Source organism: Halichoeres trimaculatus, unplaced genomic scaffold, assembly GCF_033239565.1.
Source record: "Halichoeres trimaculatus isolate MK-OKI-2021-1 unplaced genomic scaffold, fHalTri1.1 fHalTri1_scaffold_18, whole genome shotgun sequence".
NCBI classification, from domain to species: Eukaryota; Metazoa; Chordata; class Actinopteri; order Labriformes; family Labridae; genus Halichoeres; species Halichoeres trimaculatus.
Window position 1 is genome coordinate 14728213 of NW_027437196.1, and position 19188 is coordinate 14747400.

Consider the following 19188-nt stretch of genomic DNA (forward strand, 5'->3'; position numbering starts at 1 on the left):
CCTGTGTGTGCCAAAGGACGAATACAAGAGCTTTCACAAGGCTATTTAAGCCTGTGGTGTTACCAATCAGCTGCACATCCTGCACAAAAATAACAGAAATAATACAGACCGGAAAATAATTTATATTTAACCTATGTGCACATTTGTTCTGTGGTATCAGCAGTGATGAATGGACATTCCCATTGGACACCAGTTTTCAGTAATTTTTAACCCCTTAACAGCTGGGCTTATCGGGCACTTTAAAAAGACGAAGCTCAGATTATCCAGGCACCAAATGTCACTCGTTCTAAAGAACAGCAGGAAACATGCTGAGCTGCACAATTTTTTTACAGCCCAGAGGACAGTGTGAACTATTAGCGGCTTGCTGAACTACAAGCTGCCTCCAATCACACTGCAGCCAGACTTGAGGCATGACAAGAAGTTCGGAAATAACCAATGCTGTAATCGCAGTTTGAGAGTATGCGAGGAGAGCGCTGACATTTATGCTAATACCTTGAACTGAACCACCTCTTGGTGACTTCTGTGCATGTGTCTGGTACTTGTCGCTGCCGTCACTGTGAGTAATGGAGACAGCCTTTCATTTAGTGTTTTTACTACAGCACAAACGGCACTATCAATAAGCAGTGAGCAGGAAGAGCTGTTCATGTTACTCTTCAAATGAAAACGAAATGCATCATCAGAGTAAGGATAGCAATAACCAGGAGGAAATGACGGCTACAACAGTTTAACTTCAGTGCCACATCAAAACTTCATTCAGATGACACAATGCAGAAAGACATCAAAACTAACTGGACTGAATGATATCCCATCTTTCTGATTGTTTCCTCTTGATGTGTGTAGAGCAGCAGTGGGACCCCTAGAAGGTGACTTCCTCCATGAGGAAGTGGAATTTGCAATGCATTTCTTAAAGCACACTCTCCCTTTGTACTTTGTGAAAAGATGGTGTATTTCATCAAGCTTGAACTTCTTACAAATAATCTTAGGGGAAAGTTTAGTAATCCTCCTTTATTCAACATTAACCAACAGATGCACAGGAAACAGAGGAATATTTCACATCAATTTCCTATTTTACTGCCGTAAACAAAGTTGATTCATAAATTTGAGGGACCATAACATCACTCTACTTCATCCTGGCAGGATGTACAGATGCAGGTCTAACTCTATTCCAAAATGCAGCCAGAGAGCATGAAAATATAGAATGTTTATTTGTAATTCCTTCCTCTTAAAGGGGACATATCATGCTGATCCCTGATTTAATACTTACATATAATATAATAAATTTGAAAACAAGACCTTTCACCCCCTGAATTTTCAAAAAATGAGATATTGTATTTTTTCTGATATCCTAGAACGAGATTTGATGCCTCTGAAAATAGGTTATTGACATTTGGCTTTGAGATTTGGACCTTCATGACGACACGAGGATCCTTTCTTTTTATTGGAGTAATCTGATAAAGCAGCTCCTCCTCTGTGAAGTCAGTTAGTCACACAACCGCCACCGAGGGATACACCCACCAAGAGCCGAGTATAAACGTATAAACTATACATGTTACAGTACCAGTCTGACTCACCACACTGAAGCGTCCTGAGATGATCTGTGTAAAGGTGGATTTTCTTCCACCTGAGCAGCAGAACCGTCCGGGTCTGACTCAGGGTCCAATACAAAAGGACGTATCCTACACTCTGCCATTTTATTAGTGCTATCAATGCCTTACAGTGAAGTTTTGGCAAACAGCAAACTCGCTCAGTCTGCCCCATCCAATACTGCGATTTTGTAAATACTGCCATGCTGCAAAAACCGCCCCCTGGCTCTACCCCCTCCACCCCTCCGATAGAACTGACCAATCAGAGCACAAAGGGCTGTGACGTTGCGAGGTTACTGGAGGTCATTCTCCAAACGGGGCGTTTCAACGAGATCTTCAGAATGGCCTAAACTGAAGATATTGAGAACGCTATTGTGGGGCAATGAAGGAACTAAATGACTTGTACTGAGGGCAGAAATGCTTTACAGGCATCCTAGTCTGGCATAGTGAAAAGGAGAAACAAGCATAATTTGTCCCTTTTAAATCCACTTCCAGAAGTTTTTCCTGTAAATGTTTTATCCTCTTTGACGTTAAAACTGTATTGCTGCAGAGCAGAGTTACTGGAATCGCTGCACCGTGCAGGAAAAGGTGCCCAGCTGGAGTGCAGGAACAGTTGGACTCTGGGAGGTGAATAACCGCAACAATGGGCTTAAGAGTGAGCATGACGCTGGAAATGTATTGACATGTCAGATCTACGTGCATTAAAAAGCTTTGAAGACGGGGGTGATTGATTGTTAGTTAACTTAATGTAGCTAGTCCATAAACTAAATGGATTCCTATTGATATCTCACCTCTTTTAAAAGTCCATCTCATTCCATCTATTGTGAAACCTCTTTAAATATTATCTGTGGACTCCAAGGCTCTTCCTGTATCTAGATTTGGTTTTCAAGAAGCAATATCGATTGGACTTTATAATCAAGACTCCAGGATTTAAAGTGAAGATTGAAACTGTTTAAGAAAGAAAATTAAACTGTACTTTTAACATGTATATAAAGACAACTGAATGTATGGAAGAAATACAGCGAGAGGTTGGAGACAGAATTTGAAACTGGAGTGAAGTTTGCTGCAGCTGCCAAATGCCTCGAGGGAGAGCCTTTCCTGAACTTTGTACTTGACACCTCTGATAATGAATCTACCTTTTCAACTCCTGTGAATCACAGATAAATTATCACTTTAATATAAAGAGTTCCCTGATTAACCTTTTCTCACATGGTGAACAGAGACACGATGAACTGTCGGAGACCCCTGATGATGAACGAATGAATCATCAACACCAGCAGCTCTACATGCCTTTGTTAAAAACACAAACCAAACCACAACAAAGAAATACCCGGCCATCCGGGGCACTGCCTCTAACTCCAAAACAAACATTACGTCGCTTTTTTACACAGAGCTGCTCCTGGGTTGAGGGGGAGAGCAGACAGTTTGGAAAACAGGAGAGAAGAGTGTGAAACCATCTTCCTCTTCACTTTGTGACTCAATCTCTGAAGCCTCAGGTGCTTTTTTTTTTTGTCTCTCAAAACATCCAGTCAGATCTTTCGTGAACTTTCAATCCAGCATAAACATAAGAGTCTCTCCCTTCTTTCTAAATGAATGAATTAAATTGTTGGTAATGCTCTCTGTGGTGACTAGTAGAAGCTACAAAGTCCTATATATAGCTCTGCAGCCTGCCATGGAAACAAACAACCGCCGAGCCTCAGGATCAGTTACAGGAGTAGCAACTTTTTATAGGTCACCAAAACTTCTAGTTGCCTTGGAAACAATGTGGAAGAATAGTGCACTTTTGAATGCAGAACAGGTAATACTGGTCAGGGCAATTAGAGGGCCCGCTCTGTTGAATGGGACTTATCAGAGAGCTGGATGGGGGTAATTGAGGGGTTTTGCTCCTTTGCTGGCCTCAGTCTGTTCTGTGAATGCTGCACCTGGACAGAAGCACCTTGAACAACTCACAATAGAAAGAAATGCCCGTTTGTTTTCTGACAACCAGTGTCTGATGGGAATGGTTTGATAAAAAGCTGCCATCTAAACATTAACTGACAGTTTGACTTGGGTTATATTTGAGATTCTGCAGCCAAGATGAAGTAGAGAGTGAGAGATCTGCTCTTCCAATGTTTGCGTGCAGAGTACTGAGTTCATTGCTCTTGCTTGTTAAACATCCATTTATACTCATCTGTTGCTCATCACTCCTTAATTTTATTTATGCATAACAGAAGCAGTAATATTGTAGTTTTTAGAAGGCATGTCTTTGCATTGTTCTCTTTGTTCCCCAGGAGCATTTGTTGTGAAAACCAGACAACACTTCTTCCACATCTGGTGTAAGCTTGTTCTCTACCTGTCACTAAATAAACCAAAAGGCCGACCTGCTTCCACAGAGACTCTCAGAGCACCCTGGCCTGTCCATAGCATGATGACTATGCAATTTACAAAATTACAAGCTAGCTGAAACCCTGCCCTAAAGAAGCCCCAGACTCGGCCTGAATTATTAATCGACTATTGATGAAGGCCTGATAAATGCACTCGGCTCACCGTCCCAATGACATTCTCGTCTCCTGCCCTGGGCCACTTCTCCTGCTCTGCCGGCCTATACGTTTCTGTCAGCTGATACAAAAGTTATAAAGATGTGAAATGTGCTCATTTAAATCACAAAAGGTAATTGTTTTCCGACAAAGTATCAGTTTACACATCTTCGCTGTTTCTCCTACCTCTCTCAGCCCAGGAACTCAAATAAACACACTTCCATGCCAGCTAATTACAGTTTCACACTGTGTGACAGTCGACAATCTTCCCCAATTCTGTTGGCTGGACACCAAAGTCTTCTAATGTGCTCACACAAGGGGAATCAACATGCCAAACTGATGGAGGAACACAAACAAGAGCAGAGAATTACAGGCATAGGTCTGATTACTTCTCTGCCTCTAGGTATTGATATAAAATCCACAAAGCTTTAAGAAACTACAAAACCTGAAGATTTGAGGACAGCTGAAACTGTGACAGCTGAAAAGTAAAGCAGGAAAAACTTATGGAATGTTCACTAACTCACTAACTCTGACATCTTGGTCTGATTTAGTGACATAATGCACTTTATCAGATGACAGTCGAGCCCTTCTTTCTGACCTCTGGGCCTGGTCGTCCATATCTCCAGCACCATCGCCTCGAGCAGCTGCAGAGCACTTAATAAATTGCACCTTTAACAAAAGGAAAAGGTGATGAATTGAAAAATGTTTAGCCTGGTCATGCATTATTAACGCAGCCTCTCCCTCAAATCGGCCGCTGATAAATAATTAAAATTAATCTCATTACTGGAGTTTTCATTATGGGATAATTTAATTAAATGAAAGCCTTGAGGACCTCTGAGGGCCTGGAGCCGCTAGGGGCCCCGTGCCCTGCTCCTCTAATGGGTCGAGGACAGGAGAGTGAATTGGTAATGCACAGGAGCGCATACATTATTTAATGGATCCCACTGAGTCAGGACGGATCAATGATAACTTGTCATCTCGTCAATGTGTTGAAAGCATATCGGAGCCTGCAGCAGGACAAATCCCAAAACTGGAAGAGAGGAAAAAATATTGACACAAATTACAGCAGTGTCGCCGTCTGTCATCACAAGATGCTGCACAAATATTCTTTGTGCATATTAAAATGTAAAACCCAATAAAGCACGCCTGTTTTTATACAGATTACACAGCATCAGAGGGCAAAGAGTAAGACTTGACATCTGTTGCCTGCATCACAGCTTAGGTCAAATGTGCTGGAGTGAAAATAGTGAAGGGTACGAGGAGTTCATCTGATACCAAACAATAAATGATACCAGAGCCAAATGGGAGCCATTAAAGACCTTCCTGCTGAATGAGAGGAGGGGCTGAAGAGGAAGAGGGTATCTGGGTTAGTCTAGTCTCCAGAAGCACTTAAGCACTCTAATTATCACACAGGAGTGAGGATGCACACATGCAGCTTACATGGAGAGAACTCAGAGTAAAACACAGCAGCTTAGCTTGTGTGGTGCAATATCTAAAATGCACAAGGAACGGAAATATCCCAAGAATCACAAATGAATATGATTGAATTGTTTCAGCTTTACAAAATAAGGCTCAATTTGCTATCCATGTAATGTCATTAAAGTCTAAATTGGCTGTTTCCTGTTCTGACGGCGACTTCTCTAAAAGGCAAATTTATGATGCAAAAAAACTGCAACTAATATTCACAGCAGAAAGACAAGAGTTATATGTGACACAAATGAAATGAATGTGATTATTATGCCTAAATAACACAGAGGTAAATGTGTGATAATGAAAAACATGTGACAGACAGTTTCAACTCATGTATATGCATCTCAGGCCTGCATCTCAAAGAGGAAATCTTTAACATAAACATTAGCATTTTGTGAAAACAACTGAGTAATTAGTTTAGGGCATAATAAGCTGGAGGAGGCACACAATGAAAGAAAGCATTCTGCCTTTAAAATGAATAAAAATTGATTGTGTCCCAATAAAAAACGAATTGGCAGAGTGTTAACTGGATTCCACATAAACGTCTGTAGCAGTCCCTGGCCGCTTTATTGTGTGCTAATGCAATAGAGAACACTTAGCAATAAATGCTCCTCTCTGATGAGCTCACAGAGGCTTTCCAAGATGGCCTGATGAAATTGTAAAAATTAGATTTGCGCTAGCTGCTAATGACTCCTAAAACAAAGGAAAATCTTTAAATAGAATTAGCCTGCCCTCTTCTTCTCTAAATACATCATATGTAAATTACTGTCATTTGGAGAAATATGCTTGCCTGGAAGGTAAAGCCTTCATTAGAGATCTCTGTAGGTTTGGGACTCAAACGGGAGCTCCTCCAGGACATTTAAAAAGTTTGAGTGCTGAGAGGAGGTACAGGTATTGTTGGCTCATGACAACAGAACAGAGATCCAACTAAGAAATCTATTTTTCATCATTTAAACAGATTTTGTTCCAAAGCTGAGGGCAAAGATAAATGCAATATGGAGGAGAAACCTGTGGGAATAATTTGGTTGTTTCAATCCATATGAAGCTGTAGATTATGCGGCCCTTGAATATGTGATAAAACAAAACATAGAAGAACTAGCAGGGGAAGTACAGTTGCTGTACTATTATGTTCAAAATATTAAACTACAATAATATCTGAGGAAAGCTGCATGGTGGCACAGCAAGAAGGTCACCAGCTCAAATCATGGATCGAGGTGAGTGGACATTTCTGTGTGGAGTCTGCATGTACTTCTACTGCATGTGTTTGTTCTCTCTCTCTCTCTCTACAACAGCTTCCTCCCACAGTCCAAAAACATGCTCATCAGGTTCAATGATGATTCTTAATTGCCTGTAGGTGTGAGTGTGCATGTGAGAGGATCTCTGTGTTTCATCCCTGTGACTGACTGGAAACCAGACAGCTGGGATAGGCACCTGCCATCCACAACCCTGGACAGGATAAGTGGATGAATATATGAGATTTGCACATTAGCTGCCATTATTTTGGTTAATGAGTGTCAGGACGGTAAATTGGTGTCTAATCATCATGTATTTGTCAGTAAAACAAACTCAAGTAGTCATAGTTTCTGTTAAAGGGGCTGCGAAGACTATCCAGAAAAGCTTCTTTTTTTTCAGGATGAAGACTCCGCTTCCCATGAGCACAAGCACCCACTGTCTCAAGGGTGTGAGTCTTACCAAGGCATGTATTTGTGTAGCATCTGGTCGAAATAAGTCAGCCTTACTGATGGTTTACTGTCCTTTATTTTCCTTTGTGTAGTAAACCAACGTAAGAGCTAGGCAGAAACAAATAAAAGACATTGACGTTTGACGTTATTTACCTCATACCTACTATCGGCCAGTGCTAAATAAATCACACTTTTCTGCTTCAGCTTTGTAATCTGTAATGTACTCTTTTTACGTTTCCCTCGAGTAAATTGTTTTGTGATGACGTCTGTGTTAACGTGAATCCCGTTTTTTCCCGTAAAGACGCTCCTTCAAAATAAAATACTGCCAAGATGTTCTTTTAAAAGAACATACAAAGGAAATGAAATAAACATCAGACATACAAAGAACACACAGAAAAACTACACTTCTGCCTTAACAATTTGTTTTGAAGAAAATCAATGGAGAGCAGATCTTCTATTCAATGATACTTTTCTTTGTTCCAGACAACTTCTTACTGGATACAAAAAGAAGAGGTAATGCATTTATTCACAGATATATAACGCTACTGTGTGAAACATGACAACAAGCAAACTAAGTAAAATTAGTTTGTTAGTGAATTCTGGATAAGTCCTACTCGTGCTCATCGACTAACTCCAACATCACCAAGCAGAGCTAACGTAACCTCACTCTTCATTTTATTGATAGACTCAAGTTTGAACAGACCACTGCAGAATAACTGCTGACTGTGTGTTGGAATGAACATTATCTCAAACAGCTCAAGTAGCGTTTTAGCTCCATGTTCTATCAGACTCGTTTAGCTTTCTTCTGCTGTGACGTCCTTTTTCTTTTTGACAGTTCAGGTCCAATGCCTGCAATTGCTACAAAATAAATCCATACTATCATTTTCAGTGGCTGGCATGGTGTTGTCACAGGGACTTCCAAATAATGTTAGTCAGCAACCAATTTTGTTGTCTCACTTTAATGTGCAACATTTACCCATATATGGAGAGATGAGACTTTTTCAAAACCTTTTAGAAATTTTTCACAGGGACTTTAGATAAGCATGTCGACTCAAAGTAACGACTGTTCTGTACTGTCACCAAAAAGACCAGATACAGGATAGAAATGAAAGAAAGTCTAACTCACCAAGTTTCTAACTGAGATCTAACTTTAACGCTCCTGTGATGAACCTTTGTTTGGGCAAGTTTAGGCAGTCCTTATGTGAATGAAGCTGTTTTATTCAGACAGAAATATCTCACCCTTTTTCTCAGGTCGTTGAATGGATCAGTCATTTTGAATATCTGCTGTAAAGAACGTTAAAAAGTGGTTTCAACTGACACCTACCCCCCACAGCAGTTACAAAGTTACAAGCATTAAAAAGTAAAATATCAAAATACTCAAGTTTTTTGGTTAATGGTCTTCAATAAAAGCTTTTAGGTCAATAAAAGCTGTTACTGTTAATGTTTGTAGGGTTAATTACCATTTGACAACTCCTCACAGGAGCTTTAATACCTTTTCTAAACACACAACAGTAAACAACTAATCAGGTGGTCTCCCTCTTGTTTAGGGATTAAGAGGAATAAGTTCAGGTCATATAATTTGAGTGATTTGCAGAAAATAATCGTAACAAACAGTCTTAATATTGGAGTAACAGATGATGAAGACAACATGGAATAGATTTGTTGCTCCAACTAAAGGATTCAACAGTGTTTAAACAATTCTTCCCACTTTTTCCCCCTTTAGAGATCCTCCAGTTAACCACTCAGTGACCATTCAATCTGCCTCCTATTGTTTGTGCAGGTAAGAACAACAGACATCTACAACAGCTCAGCAGGAATTATGCACCAATTCAACCTGCTAAGTTGTGTTTGCAGGAGCTGCTCGACTGTTTTAGAATATAAACACACTCCTGCCAGTTGCCTAGCTTCAGGTCATGGGCTCTGTGTGTTCCTACCAGGTAGGTAATTCACTTATCTGGGCATTGTTCTCTGTTCATCCCTGTTTGAATCACCAGGCTTTGCTCTGAGATTTGCCCAGCTTTAGGTAAAACCTCCACCAAATATAAGCACAGACCTCACAGGGCTTCCCAGAATAAAACCAGGCAGAAAGGAGGTTTGGAGACTGAACTGCGTCTTCGTAAAACATGCACAAATGGACGGTCGCAAATCTTCATTATGGAGTCGTGAGTCAAAGCAGAACATCTGCAGTTTCATTCTGGGCCGTGAATATTTGCTGGACACATGTCTGTAAAGCTGCGATTGAGACTTGCTCTGTGCGGTGGTGAGGTCTGACAGGAGGCTCACATATGGAGCAGCAGCCAGACTGCAGCTGTGGGGTATTTCCAGTGTCTATAAGCACCTACCTATTAATGGGCTTAACGCAAACCGTCAAACCATCACTGCACATTTTTAAGACTTTGAAACTACAATTTTCTTTTTTTTTTTGAATTTATCAGACACGAGTCCTGCGGATATTCTACTCATTTGAGTTTCTGTTTCCTTGCATTGAAGGGTTGTATAGTCAAGTGTTATCAAAACCATTTTTTTAACATCTACTGCTTTACTATTCTTTAATGAAAAATAAAAACATGGAGCAAATAAATGAATTTCATGCCAAAAAGAGTGATATATTTATTTATGCTACGTTCTGCAGGTGTCATATTTGAAGTGTCTAAACGGTTAATTGCTCCTGATGTTCTTGAAGGAGTGAAGCAGCAGATTACTGTAATTGAAAGTACATACTGCGACAGAAATAACTGTTCTCACACAGGGGCTAGACCCTCTGGTGCCTTTTGCTGTCTGTTGGCGAGAACTAAATATATTTTCTGCATTCTGAATGGCATTCCTCTCGAACGCATACGTGCCAGGAGTTAACAGTGTATGAGAATAAATAGCTTTCTCAGCCAAGCCTTAAGACATGCTGAAGATGGACGTATATCTTTATCATTTTTTAAAATTATTTGTTTGTAGAAATCTAAACCATGAGGAAGCAGCATAAAGAAGAATTCCTGTTAGCGTCTTAATTTTGTCTTTTATCAGTTGACGTTGGTAATAAGTTGGATAAACTCGCACTCATACATATTGACAGAGTAATGACCCTTTTGGCAGAGCAGCAGGGCCTAATTTCTAAGGATCCAAACACTGAGCCAGAATTATGTCACTCTGACCACCTGTTCCTCTGAAAAACGTCACTGGCCTTAAGTAGTTCCGGCACACATCCAAAATGTGAACTTCTGAACTGGAGTGTGTACTTTCTCATTTGTGTAGAAGCAGGAGGCGGCGGCGTGTAGCAACAGCTACTCTAATTTCGTGGCGGCAGAGGAAGGGTTTACATAAGGGATGTGCTGTTCTGTGCCTGTCACTCAACCCGGCGCTGATTGGCAAACCTAAGATTGAGCTTGATGCTGTTTCATGTCACCTAGAGGCTAATGAGAGATTAAACATCAGTAGCATAAATGCCAAATATTTTTCCAGTAGTCCCACTTGGAGTTATACTTGCATCTGTGGAAAAAACCCAGGCAACATTCCCTGATTGGGTGAGTGGAAATAGCGCTCATAATCGGGAGCTAATTCATGCGTTTGTGTTTTCTTTGTCATCTCGAAAGCATCCGTTCAGATTAAAAAACATGAATGACACATGTGATAATTAGTCCGGCCAATGCTCACTTACAATATCCACTAAAAATAGAAAAAGCAATCATCTCAGAAAAGACAGGCTTCGTGTTTTAATAATTGCGGGTGTATTAGTTTTGACAGAGGGTCACAAATATAATAGCTGAGCTCAACGGAGCTAATCCTCTCTCCGTCAGGGGAAAACACTAAATGTGCTTTTGCTAACACTGTCTTTCTACGCGAGCAGCTTCCATTGCAGGTGTAGCAGTACAGTATATTTCTTTTGGATTGGAGGAGCTTGAAAATAGCTGTGCAAGCGTTTGTGGGCCACACACAGCTGTTGGTGGTGTGGTGCTGCTTACATCACTGGAGTGTATGCCAATTAGCTTTTCTCCCTATTCGAGGGCATTCGTCATGAATTAATGACGCATATAAAAATAGGCTGTGTAGCTGAGGGCTTGCAGTAAAAGAGCTCACATAACAATAAATGGTTTGTTAAAAGACAGACATAATAATAGATTATCATCTGATAAAAGAGTAATTAGCAGTTTTCAGTATAAATCACATTAAGGCATGTTATTCTGCAGGGGGGACCACTGTACTGTGGTACTGTGGCCTCGATGAAACCCCCCCTCACACTGGAGCCGACGTGCTGACAGTGGGGATCAGGGTGGTCAGAGTTATTCCAGGGGTCCTGCCACTCAGCCCAGACCTGACCTGTACAAGAGGCTGATAAGCCACAGACACAGAGCGGCGGTCTCCACTCTGTAAACGACAATGAAACCTGAAGTAATGTTTCAATCTGAGGGCCGGGGACAGAGGAAGGCAGGCAGGCAGGCGGGCAGAAGAGGGCACTGTTTGTCCTCACTGTTACAGCACAGTACAGTTAAATCATTACAGTGTCTAATAAACACAGGGTATAGGACTAATATGAAAGCAGCAGTAAACTCTTGTAATTTCTGTGTGAGTGTTTTGTGATTTTATCTAAAATGTTGGTTCAACAACTGGGCTGAAGCATGGAGCAGACATTTGTCAGCAACCAAAAATATTTCATAAAAATAAAAAACAGCAAATTTACTGGTTGCAAATGCGCAATTAGATGGAAAAATTCCTCGCACTCCCAAATTTTAGGGGGAAATTGCGACTGTTTAGGGGCAGTTTGGAGCCCTGGTTTAAGTGTATGGAGGTCTGTGCAGCCCTGTTGTAGTAAAGAGAGGTAGCCACATACCTCGCTCCATTTGCTCCATGTGTTAAGGTGTCTATCATGTGTGAAACAAGCTATTTTTCTTCAGCCGTGCCTTTTTGACTTGGATGACATAATGCTTTAGAGAGTGGGGTCTGCTGGTGTGGAACTTTCCCCACTCTTACTTTTACACATCTTTTTAAGAACAGCAGCCTTTCACACAGAGTTCAGCAGGAAGAGGTAGTAAAAAGAAACGGCCAGGACCTACAGTATTTCATAATTAATAGGTAGCAGTGAGGGGAGAAAGGTGCACGCTGACGCAAAAAGATCAACAACGTATAAAAGTGATCGTTCACTCTCAGGATGAAAAACCTGGTGCCATGTGTTATTCCTTACACCAGAACAAAATATAACAAATCTGAAATATGCATCAGGCTCTTTACAATCTTTGATTGCTCTGCTTTATTTGGAAGTCCTACAGAGCAGCGACTCAGCTCGACTTTATGATTTAATTTGTTACTGAGGTGGTCCCATGCTTGTAGAGGGTCACCACCTGCAAGCAGTACAGTAAATTACTCGCAGGGCCTAATTGTGCATGTCCGCTGTATCACTATAAACCACTAGTGCTGTGCTAACTCTATTGTCAGGTACTTCATCAAGGCCACCAGATTTATTTCCCTGCACTAACTCTGGGGACAACCACAAGCAGAGGCCTGGGTAATTGGATCATTTTTTTGCATCTAAAATTAACCACCGATTCCTAGTGAGCTTTGGAAATGATAACAATAATGATATCAGTCAATACTGAGGCCTTCTCTTTCATTCTGGGAGTTGCATAATACTTAATCAGGCCAGATGTTGCTTATACTGAGCTCACCTGGGGAGGGCTAAGGTGCCATTACGCCAGTCAAATATTCTTAACGCTTGATAAGTCACAGGTCTAAAGCAGGAGCTTAATTATTCAGTCTTACCTCAAACATACGCAGCAGCTGGAACGGGAGCAGGAGCAAGAATTAGGGTACGTGCATTCTCTCCAGCAAGGACCTAAAGACGAAAGTGACAAAGGAAGGAAATCAATCATGACAGTTACATTTATGATGGAAGACTTAAGATATTTTCAAACAAAACCCTGGCATTCTGCATTTTATTACCTCAAAGAAAAGTCAAGAGGGGGTACGTTTGAAAATGTAAAATTACATATACACATATCAATAAACTTTTTTCTTTCTTTTTTTTTTTTTTTTACTTTTTCTGCACAGTTGTCACTTTTAGTTTCACCTTTTGAGCTCTTATATTTTTTTTCCCCACTGAATTTTTTTATTTTATTCTCAGCTTGATTTCTATTCCTTTAACACCTATTTGTAGCACTTCAAGGTGTTATTTTCAGTGTAAACTGGGTTATAAAAAATAAATAATTTGTATTATTTTGTTCTTATTTATTGTACCTTTTTTGTGACTTGGTGCAGTGATCACAATTATTATCCTGATTCTAAAATAAGAAGAACTAAAAGCGTTTATTTATTTATTTATTTTATCTGAATCAAATTGTTTACTGTATTTGCTGAGATTAGGAGTGATGTATCTTTTGTTTAAAATAATAAAAACAAAACAACAGCAAAAACAGAAAAGGAGCACAAAGAAAGCGATAATGATAAATTAGACTTCCATACCTCTGACATGTCATTTGTGTGCATTTAGCACTAACTACTCTGATATTCCTCTATTAATTTAAAAAACACATTTTGTGAGTTAGTTTGGACAGATTTTTAAATGAACAGCTTCAGCACTTATCATTGTAGATTTACTGTATCAGAAAACTACATTCAACAGCAATAATCTCATTTTAAACAATTTCAATTCCCTTTTCTTCATACAGTGCCTGCATATAGCACTCTGTAATATAACTCCTTTTTGTCAGTGTGAAGCAGTGGGCAGTGAGAGCAGAGTGAGCACAGAGCATGCAGGGGGAATGTGCTCTGTGCTGGGATGTCAGAAGCATAATGGCCAGCTGAGTCATAGGTTATAAAAAGCTGTCATTAGGGATTTCTGTCCTCAGCAGCTCATCACACAGAGCTGTGAATTATTTATTACGCTGGAAACTCAAGTGGCCCGTTACTCAAGAGCGCCTGGTTTCCTGCACGGCCATTTCCTCAGGCTTGTTTAATAAAAGCATTTACTTGTTGTAATTAAAGTCCTGGAGAGGATCTGATGTATAAATAGGAATTGATTTCATTAACTCAGCTACAGTGGGGATTTTTTTAATGGATATAACAAATTATAATGTGACGTTTGAGGCTCTAATGAGAGGTTTCATACCATGGAAGTGTATAATCAAAGTGTTTATATGATTAGGATGGACCTTTTATTTACTTTGCCTGCAGTCCAAATGACCAGCCAATCAGCAGTGACATTACGTTAGAGCTTTCTATTTCTATCTTCAAAAGCCCAAAAAGCCTCAGGCTGAGAATTTGGAAAGTTTTAAGAATACTTTTCAGCATGCCGAGCATCACAGCAGCCACACAGGTTACACTTTCTGTTCCAAAAAATCAGACCCCCCCTTAAATCAGTTTCACTTCATTTTGCCTCCTCAGTTATTGATAGCAAAGTCGATGCAAATCAGCTCAGGCGTTTTTCCTCTCTCTGTTTTGTTCTCAGTATATGAAAATGGTTAAAAATCCCATGGGTCAGTGAAAATGATCCCTCCACTCCAGTCGCCTGCTCTAAGTCAGCCAAAACATTCCAGACTTCAAAAGGCGGCTCTGCCTACCAGGACCATTCAGTGTCCCAACCTCCATGGCCCAGGAGGACTTGGTTATTTGGATAAATTAATTTCTGGAGTCTGCCTGAGTTGCAAAAACAACCTCCTGCCTGACAGCAAATTAGTCTAAGAGAAAAAGCTTAAAATACATAAGGTAAAGGAAACTAAACACATTTTTTCCCTTAACACAAAATAGATTTCTGTTCATTACCTGCCCTGCTGAGTTTGTGGGTTTATATAGTTTGAGAAAGTGTATAAAAAGAATAAGAAATATAGTGGAATACATCTGTAAACCTATCTGCTGGCAGGTGAAGAGTTTCAATAAGCAACATCAGCACACAGGCTGTAAAACACACAGGCTGTGTACGATACACAGCTGACAGGCTGTGCACCATAAAACAGACTGATGTTAAAGTTTAACAACTGTCGGTGGTATCGAAAAAAAATGTACAAAACCCAAAATCAGTTGAAGACTCTGGCATTTATGAAAGAGAAGAAAATAAACCCTAAAGCCCAGACTGTGAAAAAGAGGGAGGAAAATAGTTACAGAGGGAAAATTATGCAAACAGATGAAGACAATCCAGAATTAATGGTCCGCAACATTTTCAGGCACTCAAAGAGCTGTCCAAGGACACCATAGGGGAGACTGCATGGCCCCAGTAATTGGAGGAGCATGTAACTTCAAAAGTGAGGAGAACAGACTGGAGAACTTTCCTCTGAAGTCGAGTCTTAAAGAAAACGTGAAGCACATGTAGAGTACAGTAGGGAATCTGCTACATGTGTGAATGAAAATGGTTCTCCTCATTGATGCAGACATGACACACTGCAGTATTCCTGCTGTGCTACCACACTTTTAAACGGCGAGTGAATTCAGACGTCGAGGCTTCGGGTCACAGCTGTTCAGGCTCAGGTCAGAGACTGAAAGTATGAAATGCAGCAAAAAGAAATAAAACTGGGTCAAAACAAAACAAGGCATTCCCAAATACCAATAAAGATGTCTATAAAATACATCATTCAGAGGATGTGACTACACCCTATGAAAAATAAAAAGCTTTAAAATGTAATGGCTATAAGTCACAATAGATGTGTCATTTATTGGGTTATGAATTTGAACCATGTTCTGATTCTTTCATAAAATAGATGAGATTTCAGCAGTGCAGTCCAGGGACAGGTGAGGGGGACTGTGGCCTTGAATTTGAGTATTCTTCTAAAATTGACTAAATGTGGGTGTTATATGAAAATCTTTCTGAATCCATAATGCAAACATTTAAAAGGGAGAATAAGCTGCCTTCCTTGCAAAACATGAGCAGACAGTTACAAAACACTCAAGATGTATGAATCATTCTCAGATTGACCTACAATAACTAGGGATGCACAATATGCCAATATCAATATCAGATGTGTAAAGGTGGGCCGATATTTACTCATTAGCTGCCGGCCATTTTCAGGGCATCTTGAACGCTCTTTAAAGTGATACTCCGGGATGGAACAAGTTGGGTCCTATCACAAGGTTTAGGGCAGAAATTACCCCTACAGCAGTGTTTTTGTGCAGCAGAAGCCCAGGGCGCTCACACCAAACACCTCCTCCCTGCTCCTCTGCCGGTTTCCTCTGCACTCAGACGGGGCCATATTTTACTTGACCAAAAACACAAATGAACTGACTCCCACTGAAAAAGTCTGATATCGGTCTGCATTCACGCTTTATTCAGAGAATTTTCAGCGCGTTACTTTCACACAAAAACACCGCTAAATAGGGCTTTAGTTCTCACCGTTTAGAGAACGCAGACTACCTGCGTTTGTTTATATCTGGCACGCTACGCGCGCGGACTGATACACTAAGCGGCGAGCGTCTCGTAGCCAGCTGTGGCTCTGCAGCGGAGGTACCGCCGTTTTACGCCACGATGAGGACTAGAGCCTTATTTAGCGGTGTTTTTGTGTGAAAGTAACGCGCTGAAAATTCTCCAAATAAAGCGTGAAGCAGGGAGGGGGTGTTTGGTGCGAGCGCTCTGGGCTTCTGCTGCACAAAAACACTGCTGTAGGGGTAATTTCCGCCCTAAACCTTGTGATAGGATCCAACTTGTTCCATCCCGGAGTATCACTTTAAGGACCTCAAAAATATTGTTTCCTATGACGACGTAAACACCAAAACTACCTAAGAAGAGTGGACCCTCTTCTTTAATCCTTTCTTCTTGTTTTTGATCCAAAAAACAGACAAAACATACTTTTTGGATTCTGTTCATCTCAGATGCTCCATCCTTTGATGCTCTCAATGCTCGTCTTTTCTCATTGTGCCACTCTTTCCCTCTGAACCATCTCGACACATCATCTGTGTCGAGATTGTTTCTGTTTTATATTTTTTTATGATATTGGTTAGGCCTGTCACGATAATCAATAAATCAATTAACCCAACGATAAATAAAAACGTCCTCGGTAAGTTTGCCAGCCTCGATAAACTGACACGTGCATGCATGTTTGTTTTCCTCCACGGACAGAGCTGAAGCGAGCGTCCTGAGGAGTAAGGAGGAAACACACGCTAATATGAGTGATGGCACAAAAGATATGGTTCTTAAGCCGCCTGCCACAGTCCCAGTGTGGGAATATTTTGTTTTTTATCAGAATGAACAAAGTGTGAGCTCATGAACACCAACGAGCTGATATGTCGCATTTGTTTGAAAATAGTGGCGACGAAGAAGAAGAAGGGGAGGTGCAGCGGAGCCTTGTTCTTTGACAATCCGCTCTTACTGAGGCTTTTGGTCTGCAGAGTAAATAAAAATAAAAGCGCCAAATGGTGGGCGCTCAAAGACAGCTACATTGCCAAAGAAATGCAGCCCTTCAATACGGTTGAAAGCCAGAAATGTTAAAAATGTTTGACAGACAGTACGGATTGACTGGGAAAAAGTACATGTTACAAACAATTCAGGAACTGCATAAACTCCCTTTTATTTAGGCTATAGTTTTTATTGTTTTGTTTTGTTTTTTTGGAGTTTTGTTTTTTCTTTGGAGACAGGGTCTCTGTTTTATTGTTTTTGATTAGTATTAATTATTTTCATTGACATGTATTTTTTCTAAAAAAAATCCATTTCATTTTCATTGTATTTTTTTCTCTTTCTTGTTTGTTAAATTTATTATATTTTTTGTTTAATTTATTTTATTTAAAAGATGCTGACCTTTTAATTAAGAAATTAAAGTTTCTTACTTTTGATATGGTGTACTCACTTTATTATCATTTATCATAATTACATCAATGAAAAAATTGGAAAAAAATCAAAACAATATTGATAATAATATCGCTTATCGGCAATAATATTTTGGAAAATTATCATCTAGCAAAATGTGTTATCGTGACAGGCCTAATATTGGTAAATATCTGCTATTGACCATAGCAGCAATATAAATATCGGACACCTGCATCGGCCCAAATTTTCATATTGATGCATCCCTAACTATAACAGGTTGTGCCAACCCTGTTAAGCTGAATTAATACATATCAAAGGGAAAACATTGTGTACACTGTATTTCTGGATTTTTCTTGTCTGTAATTTTGTGAATTTCAATGTGTCTTTTGCTTATATATCATGAATCGTTTGACTGCAAACATCAAAAGACACTTGAATTAATATCTATACAGATTAAAAGCATGACAACATGATGAGATGGGTTAGGAAAAAATCAGATTTGCCCCAAAATGTTTGCATACCCATTCACTCTTGCACTTTCAGTATGACCTCTTGTCTAAACTGAACCAATACTCGCTAATGATTCACTACTACATCGATCCAGGTGCATAAATTTGGCAGATTCTCGAACTGACATCTGGAAACTGAAAGACTTGTGGAAGTGTGACAACTTCTTTATGTAAAAGAAAACACCATCTCATCAGAGAAGAACCAGCTTTCACAGATCATCCACTGTTTCTTAGTGCTGTGCTGCTACACGGCCCACTTCTGCAACTCTGGACTGTAATCATGATGGCATAACTTTGACATAACCTACACTTCTGTCTTGATGATGTGCTTCAGCTATACATCATGAAAATGAGCCCAAGTTAAGAGGAAAATGAAGACAAACTATATCATATTGGAATGGGAAAAGCAGAGGGGGAACACAATCTTTCCAAGGTCCTTTGGTCTGAGGGAAGAACATCATGTGTGTTTGAGTCAATACACCAACTGAGGAGAAAATGTCCATTTTTAACCTGTTATCCATCACTGTCAAGTGTGGTGCACAGTGAAAGAGGAAGTAATTAGACAGAAAAATGACTGCTGCCTGGGGCAGAATGAATGAGAGTAAAGCCCAGGTACAACTGATGTTAACTTAAGGCAAATGATATTTTGATAAATGTGCTGTATGCAGCTCGCACTGCCTGCACAGACCTATTTTGGGGAGTTAAATTATGTTATTCTTA

The 19188-nt window shown here is 40.1% G+C and overlaps 1 protein-coding gene across 8 annotated transcripts in view; it reads right to left on the reverse strand.

Annotated features, from left to right (window-relative positions):
* eya1 (EYA transcriptional coactivator and phosphatase 1) overlaps positions 1 to 19188 on the reverse strand; it is an 87276-nt gene that overhangs the window by 46289 nt on the left and 21799 nt on the right. For all 8 annotated transcript variants that reach the window (XM_074693640.1, XM_074693638.1, XM_074693636.1 and 5 more), the window contains exon 2: positions 12997 to 13069. The gene's annotated coding sequence lies outside the window, so the exon portion shown is untranslated. The remainder of the gene's footprint in view (positions 1 to 12996; positions 13070 to 19188) is intronic.